The following is a 21,168-nucleotide window of genomic DNA, read 5'->3' on the forward strand; positions in this document are numbered from 1 at the left end:
ACTTTAGTCTTTATATTTAAAATATCTGGCCTTTCCTGTATATTTTCACTGTCAACTGAAGAGGTTAAAAGTTTACTTGTTAAAAAATACTTTTATTGGACAGCTTAATCTGGGCTGAGAAATGTTGGGGGATGCAAGAGGAAAAGATATTCCCTGTTCTTAGAGAGTGACATTTTACTGGGGAGAAGACTTGTAAATAGGCAATTAAAGTATAAATCGACAATTGCTGATGATGAAGGTAAATGCAGGGAGTAGTGAGAACATGAAGAAAAGTTGTGCCTCATCTGTTTGGAAGAATCAGGAACTGCAACCCCACACGGTGGGTAGAGATCCAAGTTATACCACCCAGTATGCTTAGCGTCGACTTTCACCCCAGCTTGCAAGACAAACAGGAACATTCCTTTTTCTGACGCATTTCTTCAGTCCAAATGTCCCTACCCACTCATAACTCACACGGTTTGAGTCTACAGGGATTTCTAGCTCCTCTCTTTCTCCAGAAAACAGAATTTTATAATAAGTCAGATTTCACCATCACAATGGTTACTCTCACTTATATTGGAATTGAATTTAAAAAGGAAATTGAATAGTACCAGTTTTATTATTTCAGTCATTAGTCATGAGAAAACATGCAAAAGCCTTGATACTATCTCACATTTGATCCATACAATAAGAAAAGGAATATTGAGTCCCACAGATGCAGGAAGCACTGGCATACAGTGAATTCACACTTCTCAGGCAGCATGTTCTTGACTTTTGTTGCTTTTTCACTTTGTGAAAGAATCTCATTCAGCAGATGAGAGAAAGGAAAGAGGAGGACTTCCCTTGTGGGATAGCATCTCATTAATTGTCTAACTGCAAAATACTGTATCAACGTAAGAGAAAATCCTTGCTAGTTTTGAAATTACCTTACTGGCTTCTCAGATTAAAAAAACAACAACAAAAACAAAAATCAAAAATAAATAGCACCAAGATGGGGAACATACCCATGAGCTAACCAGTTGATTGCCTGATTATTAGAAATTATACAATTCATTCAGCTTCATAAGCAAGATGTTATTATTCAAGTATACCCATAGCGCTTATGACTGGTTTTTCCTCATTTGTGGTTAAATTCAATATTTCACTAAAAATCATTATGTGACTTCTATAACATTCATTTAACGGAGTCATTTAACTGTCAAGAGCTCCCGTCAAAGTAATTGTTCCAAAATGCTTCAAAATATGAAGAGCTTTTTGCTGTTCAGCTGAGTTTAACTTGAATTACTTTTTTTAATGAAAGGTAAAATAGCACAAAATTAGCAGCAAAAAGATGTTCATTTACAAGAAGCACAGTGGCCTGGTGTTCAGTTAAATTGAATTTTCAACCATGTTTTCGACCCGCAAAGGCATCCTTCCCTGTCTCTTCAATAATGAAAGGGTTTTCACTCTTCCACTGCTGCAGTCAGGAGCAGCAGAGCTAACATGGATGTCTTACAGACGTTTAATGTACTGTGGTCATAATTAAACTAAAGGATTCTTAGGGGAGAATTGGCCCTCAGTTGAATTCTTCTCTTCCCTAATGTGCGTGGAATGAACAAGATGATTGGGAAATAACTATTTTCACACTTACCACGTTACAAGAAGCTCTATTGCTGATCTCAGGAACAAGCTTCACTGCCCACCAGTCAATTTTACAGAATGTTCTTGCTAGGACAGGGATACATTTCAGCTCCTCGTGGCCTTAAAATCTCTTCTAACTTTTCCTAGAAAAAAAGAAAGCTATAGCTTTTTGGCCATCCTGCTTTATGGTGCTAGGTGCAGGCTTCACTTCAGTGGAGACTGAGGAGTGCCAAAATTCAGATACAAACACAGATTTGGAGGAAGGGAAGGCAAGCATTTCATAACACGCTATTCACCTCATTACTTAGAGAGGACGCAAGTCAGAGAATTCTTATCAAGATTTGCCTTATGCTCAACCAGATTTCCTTTCTTAATGTCTTTGAGTTTTATAAAATTAAGAAAAGGCGATAGTTGAAAATATCTTAAATGAAGTTTCCAATTTACTTTAAAAATAAAACATCCTTTGCAGTTCTAGTCCCTTTATTTTAACTCCCCAGAATAACTCTATGCTATATTCTCCTTTCCTTGGGAACAGACAGTATATTAAGTTGTTATAATTGCTGATTATTGCTATGGTAGACTGGGGCTATCTCTGAATCTGACAAATACTGTTTTTAATTTACAGGAGTTATTTTGGGAAGAAATTGGCATACTGAAGTAATTACAGAAAGTTGGTGGTATTTATATCAACGATAGATTTGAAGAACTGCCAGTCAATTGATTAAGGCAATAGTTGTTTCTGTAGACTTCCTAAAGGAAATAGTAATTTTAGAAACTTCAAAAATACTCATTTTAGCAAGGTATGGTGGTACATGCCCAGCTATTTGGGAGGCTGAGGTAGGAGGATTGCAAGAGTCAATAAATCGAATCCAGCCTGGGCAACATAGCAAAACTCTGTTCTTCTTTTTTTTTAATACTCATTTGAAACTTGAAGAATACTCACTTTAGAAATGATACTCTTAGATATTAACTTAATAAGGACATGTTTGAAAGAAGTTTTGCTGTTATTTTTACATCAGAACAGGTAAAGGGAAATCCTTTAAGTAAGTTATCTTTGTAATTCCATGAAACACTGATTTGACTATACCCTTTTATAAAGTAAGGAAAACTGAGTCCCAGGTCCTTTTCTTGACCTAACTAGCTGTATGAGCTTGAGCAAATCATTTTATCTCTCTGGAGTTTGAACTCTACATCTATAAAATAATGTCATTATAATTGACTTCAGGAATAATTAGAGCTTTAATATCCTAATTTTATTATATTTTATCTGAGAGTCTGCAGCATTAGAGTAATAGATAACATCTGTACAGTGGCCCAGGCCAACACCTTGCCTAGTAGGTGTTCAATAAATCCTAGTTAAAGGTACTTTTTTTTGAGACGGAGTTTCACTCTTGTTACCCAGGCTGGAGTGCAATGGCGCGATCTCGGCTCACCTCAACCTCCTCCTCCTGGGTTCAGGCAATTCTCCTGCCTCAGCCTCCTAAGTAGCTGAGATTACAGGCACGCGCCACCATGCCCAGCTAATTTTTTGTATTTTTAGTAGAGACGGGGTTTCACCATGTCGACCAGGATGGTCTCGATCTCTGGACCTCATGATCCACCCGCCTCGGCCTCCCAAAGTGCTGGGATTACAGGCTTGAGCCACTGTGCCCAGCCGTTAAAGGTACATTTTTAGGGAAAATGCAGAGTGGAGAGGCACATTAGCATCATGGAACTAGTTCTCTCCCAGCTACTTTGTCCAAGTCACCATAATCTGTGGTCTCTACCAGTATACCAGATTCCTGTTTTCCCCACTCATGGCACTGCTTGGTCGGAGCCCTCCAGGGACTTCCTGTCTCACCCAGACAGAAGTCCGCAGTCTCTAACCTGGCCAGCAAGGTCTCACCCCAATTCTCTCCACCTCGGACTTCCTCTGCTACCACCCTCTGCCTGATTCTGTCTGCTCAGCCGCCCTCCCTCCTTCCTCTCCTATCCAGCACACCCCTACACCAGGGCCTGGGGACTCTATTGTCGCTCTGCATGGGCTTCCCATTGCCCTAGGCATCCAGGTCCCTTGCTCTCACTTTCTTTAGGTCTGCACTCAAAAACATGTTTTTATATGAGAGGCTACTCTGACCTCCCTATATAAAAATAACACCTTGTTCTCTGTGTTCTCTAAACTTTTACTCTGCTTTATTCTTCCTTAGGCACTTATCACCCCTGACATTATATATTTATGGTAGGTTGTTCACAGCTGTTCCTGCTTTCTGCCTTGTATTATATTGCTTGGCACATGCAGATGTTTAATAAGTAAGGGTAACTGGAATTTATATAGCTTGTACTCCATTCCAGGCACTATCCCAAAACAGCACTATGAAGAACTGTTCTTTTTTCCTATTTACAGATGGACAAACTGAGGCACAGAAAAGTCAGGTAACTTGAAAAAGGTTCGCACAGATAAGAACTAGCTGATCTGGGAGGAAGTTAACTGAGTAGCAACTAAAGGAAGTAAAGAGATAAAGTCCTGGGTCTAATATACTTGAAAAAATACACTTTATATATTTTTTAAATGATTAGAAACAAATGGCACTCACTTTGGCATCTGCTGTTTAGAGAATTCTTCTTTATAAACACTTCCTAGAGACCCCAAATCAGATGGTAGGAAGATAAATTTTAAACATATTTCTGCATTTTCACCTCTCTAAAGGATACTTTTCCATCTCCAGAAGATATTTCAATTGTATCTTCCCAGAGAGTTGACCTTTTTGACTCAGATAACTTCAGAAAGCAGAAAGATTGCATTTTCTAAGAAATTCCTCTTAAATGTCCTGAATATTCACCATCCAGACGGAATCACGATTGTATACTTGATTCAGGATTTAGTACATTTTAATGAGAGATCTATAATAAAGAGGACAAACGTCATTTTGTGAAAATGATACTAAAAAGCAGAGAATATTTCTGACATTTGTTATATCTGAGTTATCACTGGGATATTCTGTGTTACCTTGGGCATCATTTTTAAATCTATGGTATATAGCTGCTTTAATGTATGTGGTTAACTGTATGTGGTTAATTCTCAGCTTTATGTATTTATATTAAAAGTTTATAGTCTTATCTTAAGCCATAGGCAATTTTAATATGCACTGTATAATTTTTAAAACTAAGTAACCTGAATTCCGAAGAGCCATCTTATGAAAATGATCTAGATCAGCTTCAGAAATTATTTGATTGTACAATACAGTTATTGACTAACTTTTAAAAGTATAAGAATATTCAGTAAAATTAGAAAATGCTAATCTGAAAAAAAGTCCTTCACTTACCAATTTGATGTGTTTCAAAATCTTATTTGCAGGTGAGTTATTTAGAGCTTAGAATATAGTTTTTCATAGAAGTGCAGGTTTTCCATAATATGGAGAATCTGCTTAGTCATAACATTGATGAAAAGCTGTATATTTCAATGAAAAAGTGTAGAAAACAGCATCTGGAAAAGTTGCTCAGTAAATATGTATTGCATGGATAAATGCCATAGTAAACCACATATGGCCAAAAAAATTTATTTTTAAAATTTCTAATTTTTTTAAGAAAAGCAGGTAAATTATAGGGCACTGCACCCTCTGCAGCAGTTCCTAGTTTTTTAGCTGAAAAAAATCATATGCTTGGAATACGTAACATCAAAGCAGAGAGTGGAACATGGGTTTTTGTTGTTGTTGTTTTTTAAAAAGCACAGACTCTGGTAAGTGTGGCTTTGAGTCCAAAAGCTCTTTCTGTGCTCTTACTAGCTGTGTGAACTTGGGCAGTTTACTTAATCTCACTGAGCTTCACTTCCTTCATCTGTAAAATGGGTATAATAATCACAAGTCTTTTCTGATTTTTGAGTCTCAATTGATGAAGTATTTTTTAAGGAACAAGTTGACTGCCAAAAGGATAACTTCAGTAATCCAAGTCCAAAAAGTTCCGCATTCCTTGTTAAGGCAACTTGCATATCCCAGATTGATATTTTAGTTCAGTAAAAAATTTCATAAATGCTTAAAGATTAAATTTTAAGAACATTGGCCGGGTGCGGTGGCTCACCCCTGTAATCCCAGCACTTTGGGAGGCCGAGGCAGATGGATCACGAGGTCAAGAGATCGAGACCATCCTGGTCAACATGGTGAAACCCCGTCTCTACTAAAAATACAAAAAAATTGCTGGGCATGGTGGCGCGTGCCTGTAATCCCAGCTACTTGGAGGCTGAGGCAGGACAATTGCCTGAACCCAGGAGGCAAAGTTTGCAGTAAGCCGAGATCGCACCATTGCACTCCAGCCTGGGTAACAAGAGCGAAACTCCGTCTCAAAAAAATAAAAAAAAAAAAAATTTAAGACCATTTCCTGTATTCTTAAGGAGCATTATGCTAGGATTACTATGCCTAAGGAATTCTTCATTCCTCTTGATGTCTGATTTTTCAGTGGCTTACTTTAGTAATCTACATTAAGAACTGTTTTGCTCTGGACAGTTCACACCAATCACCTTTTTTTACATAGTTTTTCTTACTGAAATAGAAGAGTTTCAAAGTGGCGCAATTATCAAAGCAGGAGGTAATCTTTTTCACTGTTCATTGTCTTTTATTCTTGCAGGGAAATGACCTGTAATTACAATGTACTTGCTTACCATGAACAACTCAATATTTGCTTCAGTGTGTGGGGGCATTTTACATTTGTTATTGAAAAATGATTTTGATTACTGAGGTCTTATTTTAGCATTATTTACTGTAGCATCAACTTCACTAAGATTGAAGAGGTTTATAGCTGAAATGTTCTGTAGGATTGTGGTCAAATACTAGCGCGCCTCCTCCAGTGTTTCAGGTATGTGTACTAGCACATGGTGGTTTAAGACACGCTTGCATTAATACAGAAGAGTGGAAGGACAGTGTTGGGAAACTGACAAATTTTAACATTTTCTAAAATGGAAAAGAATGAATGTGGCACAAAAATCAAATAGTAAGTACCCAGATACAGATTCAGAGTACATCTTAGTCACCAAAAACTGTTTGGTTTTTCTTTTTAAGTTTTGTTTTATTTTGAAAATAGAATGGAACGATTTTTCTCCACTTGAAAGCTAGCATTTTTTAAAGGATTATAGCAGGTCTCTATTTGAAAATAGTCCTTCTATTCGCTTTGTATACTCCCACAGGTCTTTAGTGAAGCTGCAGTAATGCACCTTTTTATTTAAAGAATGAGTTTAGGGAATTGTGTCTGTTTCAAGTTGTCTCTAGTCATTTTTTGGGAAAGCATGAATGGATTTCAAGGGCTCTTAAATGAAGGTTAAATAAAGAACATGAAGGAGGATATTTTGGGACTTGTGGAAATTATTCTGTTAATTGTAATTTCCTCTTATGAAAACAGTTGTTTACAGCCAGGTGCCCTCTTAACCTTCCAAACAAGCATGTGCAGCATCAACTCAGGTGCTGCTGGAGCTAGACCTGTACCTCTGCCTTCTGGTAGCAACTTCATCCAGTACACTTCACATTGTTTGAGTGAAATCAAAGGTAGAGGAGGCAATTAATAGGAACACAGGATATTGAAAAGTATTTTTAATTTTTTGGCAATATCATTTGATCAAGTAGCATGGATTTTAGAAGGAAATGCATGCCCTTTAAGTGACTGAAGGATGAGTCTACTTTACTGTTTAAAAGAGAAATGAATGCCAGGATTGTGAAAAAGGAAAGTGTAGCAAATACCACTGCTTAATAGATTTTGACATTGGGACCATTTTGAAAGTTTGCAAAGGGAGCCTTAAAAGCTAGTGAATAATCGGGACTTGATGGAAATTCACGGTATAAAGCCATAAGAAACTGAAGATTCCTAAGTGCCCTCCCCATTGTCTGAATTTTTCAAAGGCTGTGACACTCAGATAAGAAGTTCAAAACCAAAATAATTTTTATTTGTACTCCTTTTAAGAATTCAGAATGCTATTATGAGACAGAATAAGCATGTAGAGTTCTGACCTCCTCAGGGAAAAGGAGGAATTATGTCACCTTTTGCTTCCTTTACCCCACTGAGACCAAATGCTGAAATGGAAACAAAATAAAGGATTGTTCTTTTTATCCCTAAATGTCAAAAGTGGCTGCATCTCCTAAAGAATAATGCACCTGATTAATTGTGTAATTTCACAGGAAAGCAGTAATTCTCAGCCTTATAAACATGTAATGTACTAATTTGGTTTCAGAGTTAACTGAAACAGTTTAATGAGCTGCTGTATCATGTGTATGTACAGTGTTACATAGAGCAGATGCCAGGAAAAAAGGAACTAACACACCAGTGACACTTGGAATAACAGTGTTTATACTTCATTGACTTTGGGTTGTCAGCATGCTATTCTCTGTGTTTCCCTTAGTTACTTATTAAGGCAACTGAATTTCAGTGTGATGATGTCTGAGTGTATTTCTTGTAAATTACACAAGCATGCACACACCAAATGCACAGTCAATCTTTGGGGAAAAAAATAGTACTTTCTAGAATAGACGACCAAAGTATTATCCACAAGATATACACACAGAGTGAAAGGTTACTCTCTGAACCTCATGCACGCTGGAAGAACAGCATTTGGGCCTTTCATCAGAAGAAATACTATTTCTACAGACTTTCCCACTCATCTATTCTTGCTGTGTTTTCACTGAATGGTCGTGTAACTCTTGGTTTGAAAGTTGTCATACAGCCTCACAGCAGACTTATATTATCTACAGAGTTCTTTATGAGGAAATATAAATCACCACAAATGAGACTTTTCACAGCCAGAGATATGTAGAAATTCGTGTCAGTGCTTTGCTGGCTTGCTAAAAAATATCTCTAGGCTCCGAAGCTCTCACAACTCATCCTTGCTCCCTACCCTTTTGGGAAGCAGTTCTCAAAACTTGAGATTTATGGTCCAGAGAGCTGATAGTGGCTATAAAGTTTTCTATTTTCTCTTTTCTTTAATATTAATGCAGAGAACAAGGCATTATCGTTCATTATTTTAGTTCATGAGTATCGTGTGGGCTTGAAATATGGTTTCTGGGGATATGGCTTACCTCTGTTTAATAGGGGAAATATGTGGACTTTGGCAACAGGCTTCTTTTCCATCAAATATTTTAAGTCAGATTGTATAAAATCCACATTGGGAACAAAACTTTAATATATATGCTATATACAAGTTTCGTTTTAAAGTTTAAAGCTTCACAAAAAATTAATTCATTCTGAGCCTCTAAAGTAAAATATTATGAATTGGAGAACAGCCAGCTAGTCTGTTGTTGGAAATTGGAATGATAATGTCTCTCTATTTTACTATTTTCAGAGATATACTGTATTTCCAACTAGCTTTATCTACATTAATGTTAGCTAAGTTTTAGTTTTTAGTTAGCATTCTCTTTTGCATGTAAACCCATAAAAACAAATAACGTGTGCTTTGAATCATTTTTAAGAAGAATGTATATTGTTTTGAACTTAAACTTGCCCAATTTTTAGTACTTCCAATATCAGGCTTTGAATGTAAATTTGCTTTGCTTGATTTTTTTTTTTAACAGACATTTTTAAAAGTTCATTTTCTCCTACAGTAAATTGTTACAAAGTCTGACTAAAATCTGAATTGATCAGGTTTTACTGTATGTTTTGCTTTAACTGTTTCAGGTGGTCCTTAACCTTGATTTCAGAAGTACTTGCTTCATCTTAGGTGGAATCTTTCTTTAAGGGACAAATCTAAGTAAGCAAGGAGAGTAAATTAGAGGCTAAATGTGAACAGGCAAATTTTTTACTTTTAATATATTGCTTAAAGGTATTACTATATAAAATGGGGGCAGTTCAGTCGGTTTTGAAGCAATATGATGAATATTACAGGGATTTAAATGAAGTTTAGTTCAGCCTTTTGCTGAAGGTTTGCTCATGCTTTGACTCATAACTCCTCCCATAACACTTGTTCTGATAGTTGTAATTAGAGGGATTTAGCATATATTTCACGTACTATGTGGCAGGCCCTGTATCCAGCACTTTATCTGTTTTAAACTGTTGAATCCTCATCTGTGAGGCCAGTACTATCATTATCTATTGTATAGATTAGGAAACTGAGGCTCCGAGAGGTTAAGTGACTTGCCTGAGATCATGTAGCTAGTACTGGAATCAGGATTTGAACCCATGCAGTTTGACCCCAAGCCTAGAGTCTTAATTCACTTATTTCATAATAAATACTGTAAAAGAAGTTAAAAGGAGACCAAGATTTCAAGCATCATTGGCAAGTCATTAGCTAAGTTCTGCCTTCACCTTGGAACTTAGGCAGACCCTGTTCTAAAGATAGCTAATGTGAAATATGTAGAGAAATATCATGTCAACTTCTTCCTGAAATTCGCATACTAGGAAGTAAATGGGTTTTTAGAACAAAGCAAAGCACTACTGAATGGTTTGGGGTCAGACATGATGACAAAATGAAATGTGTCATTTACCATTCCTACTTCAATTGTGATGAAGGCATTTAATGATTAGCAAGAGTATTGAAAGTATATGCCTCCTCAGCGCCCTGAAGTCATTTTTCAGAGGTTAAATTTCATTAACAGAATCAATAGCACAGTGTAGGCATTGGTAGATATATTGCAAAGTCTAGTAAACCACTGTCTCAACATTGCAGCTTGTTAACATGATGTGCCATGCCGGGGATTGCCTTACCTTATCTAGCCTTAAGCAGCACAGCAGCTGCAAATTATTGTTTCACTTATTGTAATTAGTTATACTTGCTGTTGCTATTGTTGTTATTTAAAATCCACCAGTTTTTCACAGACTTGCAGTTACTGTACATCTTAAAGATGAGTAGAGCTTCCATAAGGGAAGGGCACTTTGAAAATGTGTAACATTTGAAATCCTTTCTAATGAAGTTCAGGAATTGTAGCAGCCATATGCAGCACCCAGATTTTACACAGAGGGGGTCTTGGCACTGGTTCATAAGGGTGATTGCCAGAGTCAGGGAGACCACCCAGCAGCCCTCCAAAAAACAAGCTTCACACAGTTCTTGTGGATTTCTTCTCTTACTGGCCTCCCCTCTCCTGATAAGGAATCAGAGCGGCATAAACTCAGGTATCAACGAAAAGACAGATCTGGATAGAATGGAGAGTATTTGGAAAATAAAAGCTGGATAGATTGGGTCAGATTACGGAAGGCCATTAATTCTGGTCTGAAGAGTTTGGAATATACGTAACAGGCAATAGGGAGTAGTAGTATGTTCTTAAAGAGGAAACTGATTTGAGGCTTATCATAAAAATACATTGAAATCATTTGTTTTATGGTTGGTGCTTGCTGGGTATATATTAATAGCTAGCATATAGTAAGCTCTTATCCATTCCATATGTTTGTATATATTACCTCATCCATACTTTATCACAGGCAAGTGTTAGGTATTGTTATTGTTCCCATTTTATAGATGAGAAAAACTGAAATGCAAAGAGGTCAAATCACTTCTTTAGAATCACACTGTTCATGTGCAGTTGAGTCCAGATTTGAGCAAAGGCATTCTGACTTCAAAGTTCATGCTCTTAGCTCTTATCCATGTGTGAAAAGCAATGTTCAAAAACGTATTCTATAAATAGTGCTGGTACTTAATGCAGAAATGATTCTAATCCCAGAGGTATTAATATCCTTGAGTTTCTTTTTTTTTTTTTTATTTACTTTAGTTCCTTTGCCATAGGTGTAGAGATTTTTGCATAGGTTTTTATGATATTTATATTAAGTGGAATTTATTTTTATTTTTATTTTTTTTGAGACGGAGTTTCACTCTTGTTACCCAGGCTGGAGTGCAATGGCGCGATCTCGGCTCACTGCAACCTCCGCCTCCTGGGCTCAGGCAATTCTCCTGCCTCAGCCTCCTGAGTAGCTGGGATTACAGGCACACGCCACCATGCCCAGCTAATTTTTTGTATCTTTAGTAGAGACGGGGTTTCACCATGTTGACCAGGATGGTCTCGATCTCTGGACCTCGTGATCCACCCGCCTCGGCCTCCCAAAGTGCTGGGATTACAGGCTTGAGCCACCGCGCCCGGCCTGAAGTGGAATTTCTAAATCAATAACATTTGCTAGATTAGTTTAATCAAATAGCAGAATTTCTGACCTTTAGTTACAATGTGTTAGCTTATTATAAAGTACATTTTAGAAGATTTATTGTGGCAATTTTGTGAAATATTTATACTCAAAATGCTATAAAAGCCATTTATTAAACTCTACTTGAGGCTGTTGGTACTTGTGCATCATTATATTTGTAGAAAATCTACAGTGGCTACAGAAGGACACACTTCAGTATTACATATTATTTTCTCATTAGTCAAGCAGTTCTCAGTGCTTACTGAGCTATGTTTACCTAGAGGGCCAGTGTAGGCAACAATGTGGAGAAAGTATTCAATATGATCTTTGTCCTCTAGGAGCTCACAATCCAGTGTGGGAAAACACATTCATGAAAATAACAGAAATAAATAGAAACACATAAAAAATAACAGAAAAAAATAGAAATAAAGTGAATTTTAAGATTACTTTCCATAAAAGAGAGATAAGATTGTTTCAGGAGGAAAGGATTAGTTAAAGATGTAGTAATATATTGATTTGAGGGACAAGGTGGAATTTAAGTCTCAGGGCTTAAAATGCTATCCCAAATTTAGTGATCTGCCTGCAGAGGGTAGGTGAAAAGACAGATTCTTGGAATCTACTTTCATAAAGTTTGAGTCATTCAATATTATGAGGTTGCAATATAGGAATCTATTTTTAATAAGTCCTCTAGCTGTTTTTCCTGCAAGTGGTACCACACTTAAGGAACATTGGCTTAAAGTAGGAATGGATGAGTCTGAATTCAAGACTTGAAAGAAGTGGGTACTAGAGGATTTGATTAAGTGGAAGGGTTGTGTCAACAGTACTGTCAGTCTTGAGAAAAGGCAGTCTTTGTGATGTGAATGTTGGTATAATCCAGGGAGCTCTGGTTAAGGAGAGATTAAGACAGTCTAAGATAAAGACTAAAATAGACTAAGATTCTGGGAGTCATCTAATTCACAATGGTCATAACAAATCCTTCGTGATGCCTCATCAAGTAAATTGTCTCATTGCTTTGCCTATAAATCATACACAATTTGACCTTGCTGATGTAATCAAAAACCATAAAACCCTTTAGGGTTTTTGTATTTCTTATACAATTAAACAATTTTTTATCATAAAATAAATTTCTTTTTCAAGGTGATAGGCTGTGTTAGGATAAGAATCAGAAAGCCACATAAAAACAGAAAACAGGCAAGATATCAAGTGACAAGAAATATTCATTTTGGACCAACAGTTTAGAAGAAAAATGTGTACCTGGAGAGAAAGAGAAGAATAATGAATAGTTCCTGTAATATTCCATTTATATAGCATGAGGTTTTTGGAAGGTACACTGAAGAAGTCAGTGCCTATAGTCTGTGACCTTTTGTGCTTGCCAGTTTGTTTTGCTCTCCCTGATGTCAGTTAGAGTCTGATGAAAATGGAGTCAATTTGAACGGAGCAATGATTTGGTTATGATTAAAGGTCAACAGTGATCTGTACCTAATCACTATTTACCACTTCTATATTTGGTTGGACAACAGTCATTTTTTTAACCATAAAATGCGCCCTTATTCTTAGAAAATAAGTCTATTATTTCATAGGTTTCTTTTAATTAAGTTTAGAAAGATAGATGAGATGAGAATGAGGAGGTCTAGTTCTTGGCTCCAACATTTATTAGGTGTGGAGAGTTGGGCAGGAGACTTCAACCAATGTTTCAAGTTTTCCATATGGAAATGAGTTGAAGTGCTAGTTTAATAAATGGTATTCTTAATACTGATATTTGAAAGGCAATTAGTTACTTTCCTCATTTCTGTCAAAATTAATGGTAGCTTCCATGACAAATTTTTATGGGTACTTTGAATTATACATTTGCATGTGTCAAAAATAGTTTCTATCATCAACTAGTTTGAAATACACTGGTGGTCAGAAATAGCTAACTGTCATTTACTCACAAAGGCATTTTTCTTATCATCTTTGCAGAATCAAATATGGCCAAAATATATTAATTGAGTTCAAAAGGTATTAATTCTGTTCACTGTGGTTCATTTAGAGTGTTCTACAGTGATGAAGATGAAGAAATGATCAGTCTACTCACTTAGAGAACCATTTTTGGGTCTCATCCAAATTTGCAGTGGTCAGTTGAATATGTACAAAATATTTTCAAGGGCTAACTAGAGAATTGCCTGTCTGCTGGCTGGTTTTGTGTACCTGGTTTTTTTCCCTATAGTCTCATACCTGAGAAACATGGAGAAATGTTCTTTTTCTAAATTGAAAAATTCAGCTGTAGTCTAAATGAAATGGGATAAATTATCTTTTTCACAATTATCCATTAAAGAGAGAATCAGAATTAATATTAATCACAGATGTTTCATCAAGTTTTATTATCAACCAGATTGACTGCCAAAGTGCTTTCTGGAAGACGTTTTCTCTGTCTCCCCCACCTGCTACTGAGAACAAACTATTATGGGTCTTTAGATAAAGATTAATGATTTTGGCAATTCATTTGAGGAAACCTGTATTTTACTGTACATTCCAAGTCAGTTGAAGGCATCACTAGAAAGCATGGTTTTTCACTTCACTGATAAAATTATACCACGGAGACACAACATAGAATAATTCTTTCTATCATCAGAAACAGGTTAATCAATAAGTCACCCAAAGTTAGTATCACCCAATCTATATTTAAAAAATTTTGGCAAGCCTTGTTTGTAAAGTGAATAAGCAGAATTCTGTGTAATCCTGATATTTAAGAGCTTTTTTTTTTTTACCCATCATAACTAAATTAATATTACTTTTCATTTCTATGTCTACAGTCTGGAATAATTCATTGCCAAATGTATGACCTCTGTAATAATTATGAACATTTGGTAATATCCCATCCATTTGTAAAGTACACCACAGATGAGTATTATATTCATTAAGGTTCTCCATTTGTAAACAATGTTTACCAACTTCAGCTAACTTAAAAAGACACAAGTTCATTGACTCAAACCTGTAATCCTAGTACTTTAGGAGGCCAAGGCAGGAGAGTCGCTTGAGCCCAGGCTGGGCAACAAAGTAAGACCCTATCTGGGAAAAAAATTTAAAAATAGCCAGGCATTTTGGCAATGCCTGTATGTCAGTGAGATCCATGATTGCACGACTGCACTACAGCCTGGGCAACACAGTGAGACCCTGTGTCAAATACCAATAAACAAAAAGAGATGGACTGTTTCCTCAGAGTTTGGTTATTTTAACTGAAGACCTCCGGATGGACAGCAACCAAGACAGTGCTGGGGATCTCAAATATAGCAACAAGTGGTTAGTCTCATCAAGACTCAGCCATACAATTTTCTTAGCTCTAACACTTCTCAATTCCTTATGTCACCCTACCCAGGATTCCAGTTCCTGGGAAAAGGAATTTGATTGGTTTATATGCCTATGCTTTGGAAAGAATAGAGAGTACTTTGACCGACGCTTTAAGACTACATGAGATTAGGAAAGAGGAGGTCTTCAGAGTTATTGTTGTTGTTGGTGGTGGTGGTGTTGGTTTGTGTTTTCACCTAAGAAAGTTAGGTAGTGAAGCAGAATTAGGCAGAAACAACCACTGGCCAAAACCAGGGTGTATTTTATTGATGAACAGTACTGTCCAATATGTGGAATGGTTCAAAACAAAGAGAAAATTTAAGTGCAACAGGGACAGAGGTCATTTACCATTTATATTTCCTTTTTTTTTTCTTGAGACGGAGTTTCACTCTTGTTGCCCAGGCTGGAGTGCAATGATGCGATCTCGGCTCACTGCAACCACCACCTCCCGGGTTCAAGCGGCTCTCCTGCCTCAGCCTCCCAAGTAGCTGGGATCATAGGCATGTATCACCACACCTGGATAATTTTGTATTTTTAGTAGAGGCAGAGTTTCTCATGTAGGTCAGACTGGTCTTCAACTCCTGACCTCAGGTGATCTGCCTACCTCGGCCTCCCAAAGTGCTGGGGTTACAGGCATGAGCCACCATGCTCAGCCACCATTTATATTTCTAGTGTGTTGTACAGTAATATTTTATCTAGTACTCTTATATTTTTCTAGTACTTTTGCACACTTAACTGTGGTCAACAAATTAAAGCATATGGTTTATATTTTTCAGTTTTCTCTCACATTTAATTACTTTTCTTTCTTCTAATGAGTATCATAAAAAATCAAAGACTCCAAGACAAGGAATGGAAAACATACTGTTTCTGAATTTCAGCTTTATTTCATTGGCATCAGCAGAATATAAGACATGCAATAGACTGTGTTACGTCTCATTTCTGCCACTGTCCAACTCTAATCAGATTTTGAGCCAGTCATGTGAGTCTGTTTCCTCAAATGTAGGAGAGGGTGTTAGGCTAAAGTGAGGATCCAAAGACAGTTTCAAGGAACAAGGAAATTATTAAGATGTTATAATTTCTTACAACATCTTATAACAACATATAATTTGTTTGCTAACTTTTGTTAAAATTAATTTTAATTTTTTTTCCTGAAAAACTTTCTGATGCCTTAATATGATACTGGGCATTGTTAACTCTTCAAAGCCAGTGGTACAATGCGCAGTGTTCACCAAATTTATTAGACCTGGGAACCCTTTTTTTATAGAGCATGTTGAGGGAACTGACTTCCATGGATTAGGTTAGATTATTTGTAAAATCCCATTTAAATTTAAAGTATACTAAGTATAGAGTTCTCCTGGTCATAAAATCCATTTTAATACCATTCATTATCCAGTCCTTTCTATCTGGTCACTGCTGTATAGTTAAAAACACATCCTTGCCTCTAGTCTTCTTTTCAGATGAGCAACATATACAGACTAGTGTTCTCTTCCTTCAAAGACTCATGCCTTTGTTAAGAATCTTGTCACTTAAATTCCTCCGACTGTTCCTACAAGACCTGTTTAAAGTCTTTTAAATAACTTTTGCCATCTTTCTGGGGTCACATTTTAAATGCAGATCCAAAATGTGAGAACAAAACTTTTGATTAGATTTGATGAGTAGATCAGTATAATTCACATTCAATTTGCAGTCTGCTGTAGGTTTTGTTTTTCTTGAGATATACTTGTACCTGGTAAGTGGCTCTTCTGTGCATGTGATAGGCTCTATGCTTTTGACTCACAGCATGCTCTTAACTATCTTTAATAAACAATTTAACTAGTTGGCTTTAATAACTAGTTACCACATCCAAATGATTTTACTTATAAACCTATTCTTAAATCCATTTTACATTCTTTGATGAAAATTCAGTATTAAGTAATACCTCAATTATGACCTAAACTGGGGGCTAGAAAAGAACAGGCACTCACTAATACATATGCCTTCCAAGTTGGTTCTGAACATTGAGAATCCTGTTTTTGCAATGAATAACTAGCCAGTTTTGCAATCCCTAAGAATACTCAGTAGTTTTTCATCTGGTATCTCACTGTCCTACAAAAGGCATCATGTTACCCACATAGTTTCACCAGGGCATTGTTCCTGCTGCATCCTATATATCCTCTGATCTCTCAGAGGCCTGATGTTTGGGGATGCCCTTGGTGCTTTTAATGGTTCGGTTCTGACTACTGAGTCCAAAAGGTTCCCCAAACAACGTTTTCTGAAGCTACTCTGGATGTGGAAATATAGGTGCTTCCAGCACTGGTGATCCAAAGAGGAAAGATGAGGTATACGCCTGTCTTTATGAGTTCAGTTCCTGGGGTGGTGTAAGTATTCAGTCAATGCTTTTTGAACTGTCTTGCATCTGGTACTCCCTTCAGATTAGCAAATTAATCCAGATTGCCAGAGGGCCCTAACTGAACCTGAACCCTTGGAAGATTTTAATGTCTTTGTGTTCAAATTTCATCACCTTGGACTGGGCCTTTGGTTCAAAGTTGGTGTTACCATTCCATTCCATACAGAACCTTCAAGCCTTTTGCTTCTTTCTTCAAAACAATGACATTTTCAAATTTTGTATATTACCCTTTAAAATATAAGGTCCCGAGAGCAAGGATAGCATATCTTCTTTCTTACTATAGACAGGGGCACAAGGAAGGGAAGGAGGAATTGATAAAGGATGGTTTGGTCTGTCTATGTGGGCGGCCAGGGTTTTCTTACTCAACATTTGGGTAAGGGTCAGAGCTCAGCAAGGCCTTGACAGGAGAAGTCTTGCTTTCTAGAATGAATGGATCCGTGCAGATTTAAAGAGAATGACAAGGCGGATGTGGCCAAGTATTAGTAAAATTCTGTTTGTTATTCTAGAGGAAGTTTTCAATTGAAATGGAGTAGAAAGAAATAATTAATGTTGATTTTATCCCCTTCAGGAATTCTGAACAGGTCTATATCATTTTAAACAAGAACAATGTATGACAATTAGGATTTTACAAAAGATAAATTGCAGAGTGATTATTCCATTTACAAAAATGAAATTCTTTTCAATAGCCCTAGAGCATTCTTTAAAATGGCTTGATTTCTAAAAATCCAGTTTACATATTCTTTTCAGGATCAAACTGGTTGTAAGGAGCAATAGTTGAAAATTTTGAAAAGATAGCTGTGAGGAAATGTAAAGAACATTTCTTTGAGATTGGAATCAAATTCTTGGTGCCTGAGAATTGAGACAAAAATTTTATAAACCTCTTCCTTAGTAAGATGTGGTGGTAGCTGTGATGGTGGGGTGTGTGTGTGTGTGTGTGTGTGTTTTGCTGAGGGCACATTGTGGTGGTAGCTGTGGCCTTAAGCCATACATGTATAAATACAATATTGCACTATGCAGAGAATAAGGCCTGGTAGCCACTTAGGAGAAATAACAGTTCTATTACTTCATTAGTTTTTCAAATTAGTATCACAGACAGCTCCCACTTTTCACCCCTGTGCTTTCTGGAAATAGAATCATAAAGCAGAGAGTTGTAAAATGCCTCCCATTTTCCTTCAGGAGTAATATCTTAATTGAGACTGTGTCTCTGACCATATATTTGAGAAAAAATAAATCATAACTATGACCAATCCTATGTCAGAGGCAAAGATGGAATAGCCATAACCTTTCATAGTTTTTTAAAATAGTAAAATTATACTCTTTTCTATAAAAGAGACATAAACGTATTATACACATTGATTTTACATGCACTGTAAAGGATATGTTCAGCAAATAAAAAGTTCAACTGAAGTATTTCGTACATTTTTGCAGAACTAGCTATAATGTAAATTCATTAAAGATTTAATTCCTAATAATTGGGTTCTTAGTATTTAAGAGGAGCTTTGGGTGCAATTTCTTTGCTGTAGTTCTGTCCCAGGTAGTTTGAGTGAACACTTCTGTTTTCTTTTGATACATATCCTTGGCCCATATCAGCTTGTTCAGTATTCTTTTCCGAAGTAAGATGAACTTTGGCAAGCCACTTGGTCTCTCTGAAAAGCTAAAGCTCAGTTTCTTAAATTTGTAAAATGAGGAGAATAAATTAGATGATACTCACACACTTGGGTTTTCTGATTCCTTGACTTTAGCTTTCCACTTGGTCTGAGGACACGAGAGTGGTCATTGATGTTGGTGATGATGAGAATGTCTTCCAGGTCTATGTCACTCCTTAGATGTTTTCAGGCTAATCAGGGCTGCTGCTACTGCTCAGCATTATTGCAAAAAAAGTTGACAAGAACCACCTAGGGCCTATGTTAGACTCCATGCTTGGTTGATAGTTTGCCATCACCTGCCTTCACTCTTTGCATGAATGCATGAATGCCTTGAAAATAACCACCAAGTTATTAGTAGAAGTTTTTTCAAAGGTACTTTTAAACTAATTTTGCTTTGTACAAATGTGAAGAAAACCTAGCTAAATATTGAAAAATAAGCTACTTATTCATCTTTATAGCCAACTTAAAAACTTACTTTAATTGCATGAAACTCATATGCCTACTCAACGATTAGACTTTTTGTTTTACTTTTTTCTACTTTACACTTGTGATTTTGTGAGCATCTAGAGTAGATCAATGAGAAAACAAGTGTTTTTCTTGGGGTGATGTTGTCTTTCATTCACTGATTCTTTTCTTTCTTACTTCATTCAACAGGTATTTATTGAGTACATTCTTCCAGCCAGATAGTATTTTAGACTTTGTGAATACAATAGAGAAAAAAAATAGGCAAAGGCCCTGCTTTAATAGAAGCTACACTCTACTGGGGACAAGAGGCTGGGAGGGACTAAATAAGCAAATAAATAAATATAAAATATGTCAAGTAGGTGGTAAGTACTATGATGGAAAAAATAAAATAAGAAGAACAGAGAATGTGAAGGTGGGGAAATGAGGATTTTACATACATATATATAACATACATATTGTATGTGTATAGGTGTGTGTATGTATAAAATAGTGGTCACGAAAGTCCTTTCTAATGGTTAACATTGGAGGAGGGACCTAAAGGAAGTGAGGAAGCAATCCCTGTGTCTACCTTTCTGGAGAGTTTTACCAGTGGAGAGAACGGAAAACATCCAGAGCCTGCAGAGATTGTGGGCCTGGAGAAGCACCAAGAAGGCCTGCATGGCTCAAGTAGGCTGAACAGAGTGAGAGCACTGTAGACATGTGCAGAGTATGTATTAGGTTGATGCAAATGTAATAGCAGTCTTTTGCCATTTAAAAGTAGTGGCAAAAACCACAATTAATATTTGTAAACATTAGAATGTATACAAATATAAATTGGTGCTATGGAGTGTAGGGGAGATTCATCATAGACCATGGAAAGGAGCTGGGATTTCACTGAGTCAGATGGGAGCCATTGGAGAGTTTAGAATAGAAAAGTAACATGATCCGACTTAGTTTCCACTAGGATCACTCTGGACTGTTGCCCATTTGCCCCAAGTATAGCAGAATCCTTTTTGCTTCTCAGGCTTACTGAGATTCTGTGAGTTCGGTTTGGTAAGATAAATAATTTTCGGCAAACAGATGGTATAGAAAAATGTTAAACATGCCATTAAATAGGACATTAATTGATCAAATACCTGCATTACAGAAGGAAAAAAATACACACAAAGTCATCTTTGGTGTACCTTATCAATAACCATATCCTTATTGATTTTAAGGTAAAAATGAGTGAATCTGCTGCATCTGTGACTTCTCTGAGGCATCCAGAAAGCCCCTGGACTGTCTATATGTAAATGGGCAGGCCCCACCCGGAGACAGAGCCTTCTCAGTTGAGTTTGGATAAGAGAACCTTCCGAGTTATATGTTACTTTTGGTGCTTGTGGAACAATGTCATCATCTAGTTTCCTTCTCCTTCTGGCCAGAACCAAGGCACCACAGGGGTCAGAGCAGGCAAGGGCTGCTGAAATCTCAGAGGACATGCTGTGAGGTCAGAGATGGCAAGACCAGGCTGGGAAATCTCTTCTTTCATGGCAAGGGTATACTAAGGACACTGCCAATTCTTCCAGTTTTCTTTTTGGAACATTGAGTTCCTATGTTTGTTTCCGTTTCCTCCTGCCATAGCCTGTGTGGGTGCTTAGCAATACATCATAAGTCCTACTCACAGCTTGAACAATTAAAATTTTAAAAAAAGGAGTACAACAGTTACAGTAATGTAATATG

General features: G+C 36.8%; 1 protein-coding gene across 2 annotated transcripts in view; it reads left to right on the plus strand.

Annotated features, from left to right (window-relative positions):
* The window catches only part of EFNA5 (ephrin A5), a 291,250-nt gene that overhangs the window by 241,850 nt on the left and 28,232 nt on the right, over window positions 1-21,168 (plus strand). The gene's annotated exons all lie outside the window — the stretch shown is intronic.

The sequence above is a fragment of the Callithrix jacchus genome, chromosome 2 (genome assembly GCF_049354715.1).
Source record: "Callithrix jacchus isolate 240 chromosome 2, calJac240_pri, whole genome shotgun sequence".
NCBI classification, from domain to species: domain Eukaryota; kingdom Metazoa; phylum Chordata; class Mammalia; order Primates; family Cebidae; genus Callithrix; species Callithrix jacchus.